Source organism: Bidens hawaiensis, unplaced genomic scaffold (genome assembly GCF_021521415.1).
Source record: "Bidens hawaiensis isolate Kalapana, Puna unplaced genomic scaffold, B.hawaiensis_p1.1 tig00020951_1, whole genome shotgun sequence".
Classification (NCBI taxonomy): Eukaryota; Viridiplantae; Streptophyta; class Magnoliopsida; order Asterales; family Asteraceae; genus Bidens; species Bidens hawaiensis.
This window is the reverse complement of record NW_027493238.1, coordinates 175,035-183,911: the sequence shown is the minus strand read 5'-3', so window position 1 is coordinate 183,911 and position 8,877 is coordinate 175,035. Positions and strand designations below refer to the sequence as shown.

Below are 8,877 nucleotides of genomic sequence, written 5' to 3'. Positions count from 1 at the left end.
GGCTCGGCACCCTTTTCGTAACCATACAACCATACATCATACCTCGAGTATTATTAGGGCTCGGTACCCTTTTCGTAACCATACAACCATACATCATTATTTCCTTCTTTCATTATCTCTATCACGTTCATACGCATAAGCATTCATATTATACTTACCTTATACATAGCATTACAACCTGACAGTACGTGCAATATCCGAAGATCGTTCACGTACCATCAAGCAATCATTCTTACAAAACACATATATCACATAGGGCATACACTTATCACTTAGGATAAATGTATTAACAACACATCAAGTATGCACACAGCCCCGAAAACATAACAAGGAATGGGGCTAGAAACTCACATGAACACGGTTACGTTCACCGTTAATCGTAATTCCTTTCTTCAGTTGTGCACGGCTGACTGTATAACAAGTATACGTATCAATTAACTATCACTTCTCATAATGTATTTCTATCTTTATATGACCCACAACGAACGAGGGTCCGGGGGCAGCGCCCCTGGCAGCGGGGTCTAGGGGCGGCAGCCCCTAGCAGGGTCCAAGGGGCAGAGCCCCTGGCTGGGGTCGAGCTGCCAGGTCAGCTTGGAAAAATTTTATTTCCATTAACTGTCTTAACACATTTTTCATTAGATTTTTATTTTCTAATCGAACTTGACTTTAGGCGAAGTTAACCCTCGGGCGAACTTAGCTCTAGGCGAAGTTAACCGTAGGCGAACTTAGCTTTAGGCGAAGTTACCAGCTAGGCGAACTTAGCTTTACAGCGAAGTTGCCATCAGGCGAACTTGGCTTCAGGCGAAGTTGTCATCAGGCGAACTTGGCTTTAGGCGAAGTTGTCATCAGGCGAACTTAGCTTGCAGGCGAAGTTCATCAGGCGAACTTAGCTTGCAGGCGAAGTTCATCGCTTTGAAGGCGAAGTTGCCCAGACAGCCGCTGTTCGGTTTCTTTCCAGCATTTTGAGCGATTTTAACACCCTTGCTATGGTTCAATATCACCCACTACGCTTCCCGACCATTTTCGGTCGCTTATACACTAAAAAGCTTGGATCTTTAAACTTCAAAGATCAAGAATCATACCTTTTTGGGCTTGTTTGGATCTCGTTTACTTGCTAGTACACTAATCGCTCTCTCTCGGACCTACCCGACTCTTCCCTTGGCTCGGCCGGCCGGCGGCGGTATGTGTGTGGTGTGTGTGTGTTTTGGGGTGTTAGGGAGTTTGGTGAAAATGAAGATATTTTGGGATTTTGGGGGTATTTATATCCCTGAAATCCCATTCTCATTTAACCCATCTCAATTAATCCACGTCCAAGACCCGCTCCCTACCCGATATTAATTAATTACGCGAAATCACTAAACATAACTTCCTTTATTCATCATTAAAATTTTTAGGATGTTACAAAGACCTTACGCGCAGTACGCCAGCTGTTCCCGCAGGGAAAGCCTCCCAATGGTGAAGTACCCCGCTTGTTCCCGCAGCTGCGGATACAAGTCATCAGGGAAGGCTACCCGCACTAATAGCAAGGCTACACGCACAAGGCACTAACTCGATACTTCAGTAGTCACCTGAAGGAATGAGCATGGCGGGAACACTCCCGCCCAAATGAGCCAGTCCGTATGCTTCTGGAAGATCTTTTGTACTATACCTGCCAAGGTATGGGCAAAATAGACGATCTGACCAAAACAGCCCATGAACCATTCACAGGGCGACAGCTCACCGACAATAGTACGAGGAGGAGCACCCTCTAGTACTGTTTGTCACTATTAGCCGCTGCCTACTCACCAACCCTCACTGAGGGACGTGCATAGCCTATAGTTGGTGGAACAGTGCATAGCCGGCAGTAAAGGAACAGTATACAGCCGGCCTTGTCACTACCGGCCGCAGCCTATCCACCAACCAGCATGGCTTGTGCGTAACCCACTGTTGGTAGAACAGGAATACTATTCAGCCGGCTGTACCTTCTTGGAAACCTACCTTCGGCTATAAATACTCCAACACCTTGGAATGGTAAGGACATTATCTGATATCGCATTATCTTATCTTCTCTAGCAATCTCTTAATATACACTTATATTCAGAGCAATCTAGTCTGATTCTCACGCCGGAGGGTGGTCACAAGGAGGAATCCCCCCCTTCTCAGTGACTAGCTTACGGTCTGTTTTGCAGGTCACCTGAAGAACAACTTTCTTTGCTGGACCTCATCCTCGTGGGAAACATCTATTTAACCCTCAGATTATCCGTAATCTGCCCGGGGTCGATTAGTATTTCTTCATCTGCCCACTTCAGTCTTACTAATCGTTGAGAGAAAAATAATAAAAAAAGACGAAGAAAACAGGAAGAGTCTCTCTCTATATAGGGAATGCCATCTGCTTCGATGGCTCCAAACCCATTTGCACAATGCAACTTGTACGGTTGTATCACACCATCATTGGAACCATCACCATTTCAACTGTCACAGTTAATAACAAATAATTAACTAACTAACCTCCTACTTAAATACCTTTCCAAACTTCATGGAATCAAACTTTCTAAACTAAAATATATCTTCAACAAACCATAACCCGATCCGTCAAATGAGTCATAACACATGCCATGAAACAGTGATCGATATGGTGAAGCCCACAAGCTTCACGGGTCGGTTAGAGTTCACCAACCTAACATACACCGTGGTCAAGAAACAGAAAACCGATGAGGGGAAATGGGTGCGTCAAGAAGCCGACTTGCTGAACAGGATCACTGGGTATGCACCGAAAGGGTGCATCACCGCGGTTATGGGTCCTAGTGGTGCTGGGAAATCTACTTTTCTTGATGGGTTAGCTGGGCGCATTGCAAGTGGTAGCCTTAAGGGTAAGGTGGTGTTTGATGGAACCGAGATGAACCTGAGCTTGATCAAGAGAACTTCTGCCTACATTATGCAGGATGACAGGCTATTTCCGATGCTAACGGTTTATGAAACGTTGATGTTTGCTGCTGATTTTCGGTTAGGCCCGATCACAAAGGCGGAGAAGAAGCAGCGTGTTGAAACGTTAATCGAGCAACTTGGATTAACTGTAAGCTCAAAAATTCATTTCTATGCAAGCCTTATTCGCGTAAATATGTAATATTATCATCGATCAACGACATAAAAGCCTTATTTTTCAAAAAAAATGTTTTTAACCTGATTTTGCAGTATAATAGTCGCTCAACTTGTGAAAAATACACGTAAAAGTCACTAACTAGCATTTGTATATCAAAATCCCTAAGCTTGTTTAAAATGAAAGTAATTGTAATTTTTTCAAAATAATGAATTTTTAACTATTAAATTAGTTAAAAATTGATAAAGTGAAATTTAACTAGGTATAAATATTTTTTTAACCCATCTTATTTTGTTCATTTTAAAAGTTAGTATTTTTAGAAAGTTCCAAAACTACATGCATTCAAGACAAAATTAGCGACTTCGAAATATATAATAAGAAGTATGTTGATTTTTAAAGTATGCTAATATTTTATGATATCAACTTTGTTATTAGTACAATAATATAACTTTTATAATCAGATTTAACACATTAATAATTTATAAAATTAAGGAGAAAATAAACGAAAAAAGTATTAATGGGTTGGTCCAACCCGAGTGTATCTGTTTGGACCCTAGTTAAAATTATGAAAGCTCAATAATCAACTTAAATTTTTTTCTTCATGTAGTCTGCAAGAAACACCTACATAGGCGATGAAGGCACTCGAGGAGTCTCGGGGGGTGAACGCAGGAGAGTATCGATTGGTGTAAACATCATCCACGGGCCACCATTACTCTTCCTCGATGAGCCTACTTCGGGTTTGGACTCGACCAGTGCTCAAAGTGTCATTGAAAAGGTTCACAACATTGCACGAGCCGGAGGCACAGTTGTTCTAACCATTCACCAGCCCTCGTCGCGAATCCTACTTCTACTTGACCACCTTATCATACTGGCCCGCGGTCAACTCATGTACCAAGGCCCACCAAAAGACGTGGGCCCCCATCTTGGTCAAATGGGCCGCAAAGTCCCCAAAGGCGAAAACCCTATAGAATTCTTTATTGATGTGGTGCAAAAATATGATCAATCCGAGTATGGAGTAGATGCATTTGCGAGATTCGTGACAACAGGCACGAATCCGCCAATGTTATCAGATGTAGACATGGCATTTTCGTTCACACCATCACCACAGCCACGAAATCAAGACAATGGATTTGATCATAGTGTGAGAAGCCCGTGGAATCAATCAAAGTCATGGACTCAGTCGCAAATCATGCAATCGGTTCCGTCAAACTTGGTCAACGAAGACGATTACATTACACCATCAATGGCTAAAGAGGGTTCAAACCACCAACACCATTTAGGTCCTAAATTTATGAACTCTTTTGTTCAAGAAACATGGGTTTTGATGTGTAGAAACTTTATAAACATTAAACGGACACCAGAGCTGTTTCTATCACGGCTCATGGTCTTAACCATCATGGGTTTCATGATGGCTACAATGTTCAACAACCCGGAACGAACCACCAACCGGCTCAGTTTCTTCATCTTCACTATATGCCTATTCTTCTTTTCATCAAACGATGAGGTCCCCGCTTTTATCCAAGAACGGTTCATATTCGTTCGAGAGACTTCTCACAACGCGTACCGGGCCTCATCTTACACCATAGCAGGCTTTGTTACTTACCTCCCGTTTCTGTTACTCCAAGCAGCGGTCTACGCAGGCCTCACGTGGTTCGCTTTGGAGCTTAAAGGCCCGTTTGTTTACTTCTTAGTTGTGCTTTATGTTTCCCTACTCTCAACCAACTCGTTTGTGGTGTTCGTGAGCTCGGTGGTCCCGAATTTTATCCTAGGGTATGCTGCGGTTATTGCGTTTACGGCTCTTTTTTTCTTGTTTGTGGGTATTTTTTGAATAATAATGATATACCAAAGTATTGGAGATGGATGAACAAGATATCAACAATGACGTACCCGTATGAAGGTCTTTTGATAAACGAGTATCAGAGAGATGAAGTTTTTGGGCAGACGCCTGATGGGACGAACGTGACTGGAATCGATATTCTGCGGTCCCTGCAAATTTATCATGAAGAAGATAGAAAATGGTTAATGGTTTACATAATGTTGGGATGGGCAGTTTTATACAGGATCTTATTCTATATAGTCCTTCGGTTTGCTTCCAAGAATCAGCGGACATAAAGATTAAAAGCGGATCTTGAGTTAGTTTTATGTTTCAGATAGAAAGGGGGAAGTTTTCTAATGCAATAACTTTTACTGATTCAGGTTTATATAACATACATATAAATTCAAATGAAAAAATAGAACAGAATTGACATCGATCGATTTATAGTTTCTTTTCTGATGTTGTACATCTTCAGTAAAATTTATTATTTCTCTATAGTTGCGGTGCATACATATTAACATACTACATAAGACTATGTTCTGTTTTCTGATCATAAACATATGATAGACCGTCATTGTTTGCAAGCTAGAGTCACAAGAACACCTGCATAAGGCACGCAATTATGCTTGATATGGGTTTAAACGAGCACGCTGCTCGTGAGCTACTTGAAAGGCTCGCTAACAGCTTAAAACGAGTTGAATTTAAACGAGATGATGTGAGCCTAAGCCTAAATCGGTGATCATTAATGAACAAGGTTGAGCCCTAATTTCATACGCCGAGCATGATTAGGCTCACAAGCTCAAACGAGGATATAATTTACACTTATACATATATAATAGTAGTTATACAATATAACATGTAATCATACAATAGGTACTAAGCTTGAGCTCTATTAGAGCTCAAGTATCATTCATCTGGGGCTTAGCTCCTAAATCATTTTATTCAAAAGATCAGATTACTATTAGTATAGTTCTTGCAAGCATATTTGACATAATAATTCTTTATTAAAACTAAACTATTGAACAGTAAGTTTAAGTATTGCGAATCACACATTCAGACAAGAAGCATATCTTATATGTCACCATTTGAACTTAGTTTTTATCAAAACCTATGTACAGTCTCATATAAGATACATGGATTAGGTCCTGAAATAACAAGAAAGCTACTCATCATATTCTCTCTTTTATATCCCACGCCATGTAATCGACAGGCTTATGCTAAAAAGATGCTAAAGATTATCTTTAGATGAGATATACAAACTGATTTCACAACACATTACCATTCAAACCAAATCCTTCACTAAACTTTTATTTTAAGACAAAAAAAAAGTACAAATAATACAAGACTATCAAATATATTAATATACCTTCACCAAGCCTCAGCCTTTAAATCCTCTGTACAGTAACTGATGATGGTAAACAATTCATGTATGTAGGAATTATATTTTGGTACAAGTATTAATTACACTTTCGGGACGATTCAAACAACACTTTTTCCTTTCTTTCTACAATTTGTCTTAACCCAAAGAATTTGATTATCAATCACAGTTAGGTTTTCATCATCAAGCCGTTTATACGTTTCGATAGATTTAACCGCTCCCCAACCACCCTTTGACTTTTTCTCCAACGACACCACAACAACCCTCGCCCTTCTTGACCATCCCGCCTTTCCATAAGCATGGTACCCAAATCCTCCAGCATAACATAGATGAATTCCTGTCAATTCTCCACAAAAATCATTAATATGATGATGACCCGTGAAAACCGCCTTCACATCCCCTGCTTCCACTAATGTCGTAAAGAAACCGGAGTTAACAGAAGCAGAGCTTATCCCTTCTTGTTTCACACCCGTAAAGTTTGACGAGTCAAAGCTTGAATATTCAGGCAATGGGATGTGAAAATAAGCAAGTCCAGGAGCCTTTGACTTTTTCTGAAGCTTTGAAGAAGTTTGTTGGAACCAAAACTGTTGAGACGGTTTGATCCATTCGTAGCCCGGGATAGAGGGAACTGTAGAGTAGTCACCACTGTCAAGAAAGTATAAGTTGAGAACCGATTCATTATTTGATCCTTCGGGTCCATGTACTTCAAGATTGTAATTTCCAAAACCGTCAATAATATCAACACCGAAAGGGTTTAACTGGGATAATGTGTGGTTCATTCCAGTAATATGTTTCATGACATCTTGTCTTGACAATGTGGATTCTTGATCATGATTGCCTAAGACAGCGGCCCATGGGATGTTCGAAGAGACAGCGGGGGCGAAAGCTGCATTCATGGAGGCTACTGGATCTGTTGTATCAACTCCATAGATGTTGTCACCAGTGAAAACAATGAGATCTGGTTTCTCAGCTTGGATGATTCGGTTGATGAAGAAAGTGGTGTTTAGGTCGGAACAATGGGCATACTGTTCAGGTAACACATTCTCACATGGTGTGGTTCTTCCATTAGCATAGTGCATGTCAGCCACCTGCAGAATCCTAAACTCGCCCTTGTTTTTATCGAAACGCAGCTGCTGTATGCCATTGCTAAAAGAAGACGAGCTTTGAACGAAAATAAAGATTGAAAAGGAGCAGAGGAAAACGATGTTGATTCCTGGTAATCTAGCCATAGCTAACCGAATTAAATTTCCTTTCATTGAATCTACAATAAAGATGTGAATACACCATGTTATTTATTCATCACTCAATTTCCAGAATTCATAATCACACACAAATCAAATCCCTAAACAAACCGTAGAAAAAAAAAGGGTTTCAATTCTAGAGCTAGAGCTTCAAAGTTAAAAAGAAATTCCCCTAAATTCCTGGATGCTGATGAATTCTAGAACAAATATGTGAAATAAAAACTATGTCTTCATCACTCAATTTCCAGAATTCATAATCAAGCCCTAAATTGCCTATAAAAAGCCAATAAGCACAACTCGCAACAAACAAAAGGTATCAATTCTAGAGCTAGAGCATCAAAGTGAATAATAAACCTTTTAAATTTGATCTTAATCGATTCTAAATTATGGCCTACAGATCACACACAAACTATAACTGAAGCAAAATCAAAGCAAATACATATAATATAATACAGTAGATAGAGTATAGGATTAAGACACGCTAAATAGTACATACAGAAGCAGAGCTGGTGGTTCCGGTGGCGGGAAGGGCAATTACTGTAATTATTATGTCTTATGTGTATTTCTCAAGTGTGTATGGAGTATTTTATAATGATTAGAATTTACAACAACGATACATATGTTTAATGGGATTACGTTTTGCCCCCCTATATAATCAAGATCTTTTATTTTGGGATTTTGTGTTTGTATTTTGTAAAGAGGGTAGAATAGTTACGCAAACTTATTGTTATAGACATGATTTGCCTGTCATAGATTGTAACCAGTTATTATACCATTCCGGCTGGTTTGATACCCAAAATTAATAACGGCATGGGAGGTTCCACTACTCCAATCCAAACAAATGCCTCAACCCGCATAATTATATCATAAAAGTATAACAAAATGCCCATATAAGAGTTAGATTAACCATAAGTATTAACTAGGTCGTGGTTTGTGACAACTCTAGAGACATAAGTTTTTGATTCTCTTATCTATTAATTCAATTAAAAAATGCTTGTTTGCTACGGGTCTGACAATTTTTTATAACACCACTAAATAGAATTTTTTTAGTAAGACAATTGTTATATCATTTTATGATTAAAGCTAGACTTGGTTTGGTTCATTTATTGCTTAGTCAAATCCTATATTAATTTTGCTCAGAGCTCTTTGATCTTTTGGTTTTTTAGATGAAATTTTTCGAGAGTGTTTATTTTTTGATAAACCAAGGATGTCCAGTGATCAATGGTCCACAATCTAACTCGCATTTTAGGAGTTTCCCTCTCTTTATTAGCTCATCTCCCTATATGAATAAGGTTTATGTTAAAAGCTTAATGATCCAAACAATTGCTAATCACATGGGCTAGAATGAGCGAATTGCGTGGCTCAG

The 8,877-nt window shown here is 39.5% G+C and overlaps 2 pseudogenes across 1 annotated transcript; one reads left to right on the top strand and one right to left on the bottom strand.

The window, feature by feature from the left end:
• The first annotated feature begins 2,353 nt into the window (after positions 1-2,353).
• Positions 2,354-5,592, top strand: LOC143562387 (ABC transporter G family member STR2-like; annotated as a pseudogene).
• A 742-nt stretch (positions 5,593-6,334) lies between these two features.
• Positions 6,335-8,053, bottom strand: LOC143562388 (putative inactive purple acid phosphatase 29 pseudogene; annotated as a pseudogene). The gene is made up of 2 exons (XR_013140473.1): positions 8,008-8,053; positions 6,335-7,531 (listed from the first exon to the last, which is right to left on the bottom strand). The product of XR_013140473.1 is annotated as a putative inactive purple acid phosphatase 29 pseudogene (transcript).
• Between the last annotated feature and the right edge of the window lie 824 nt (positions 8,054-8,877).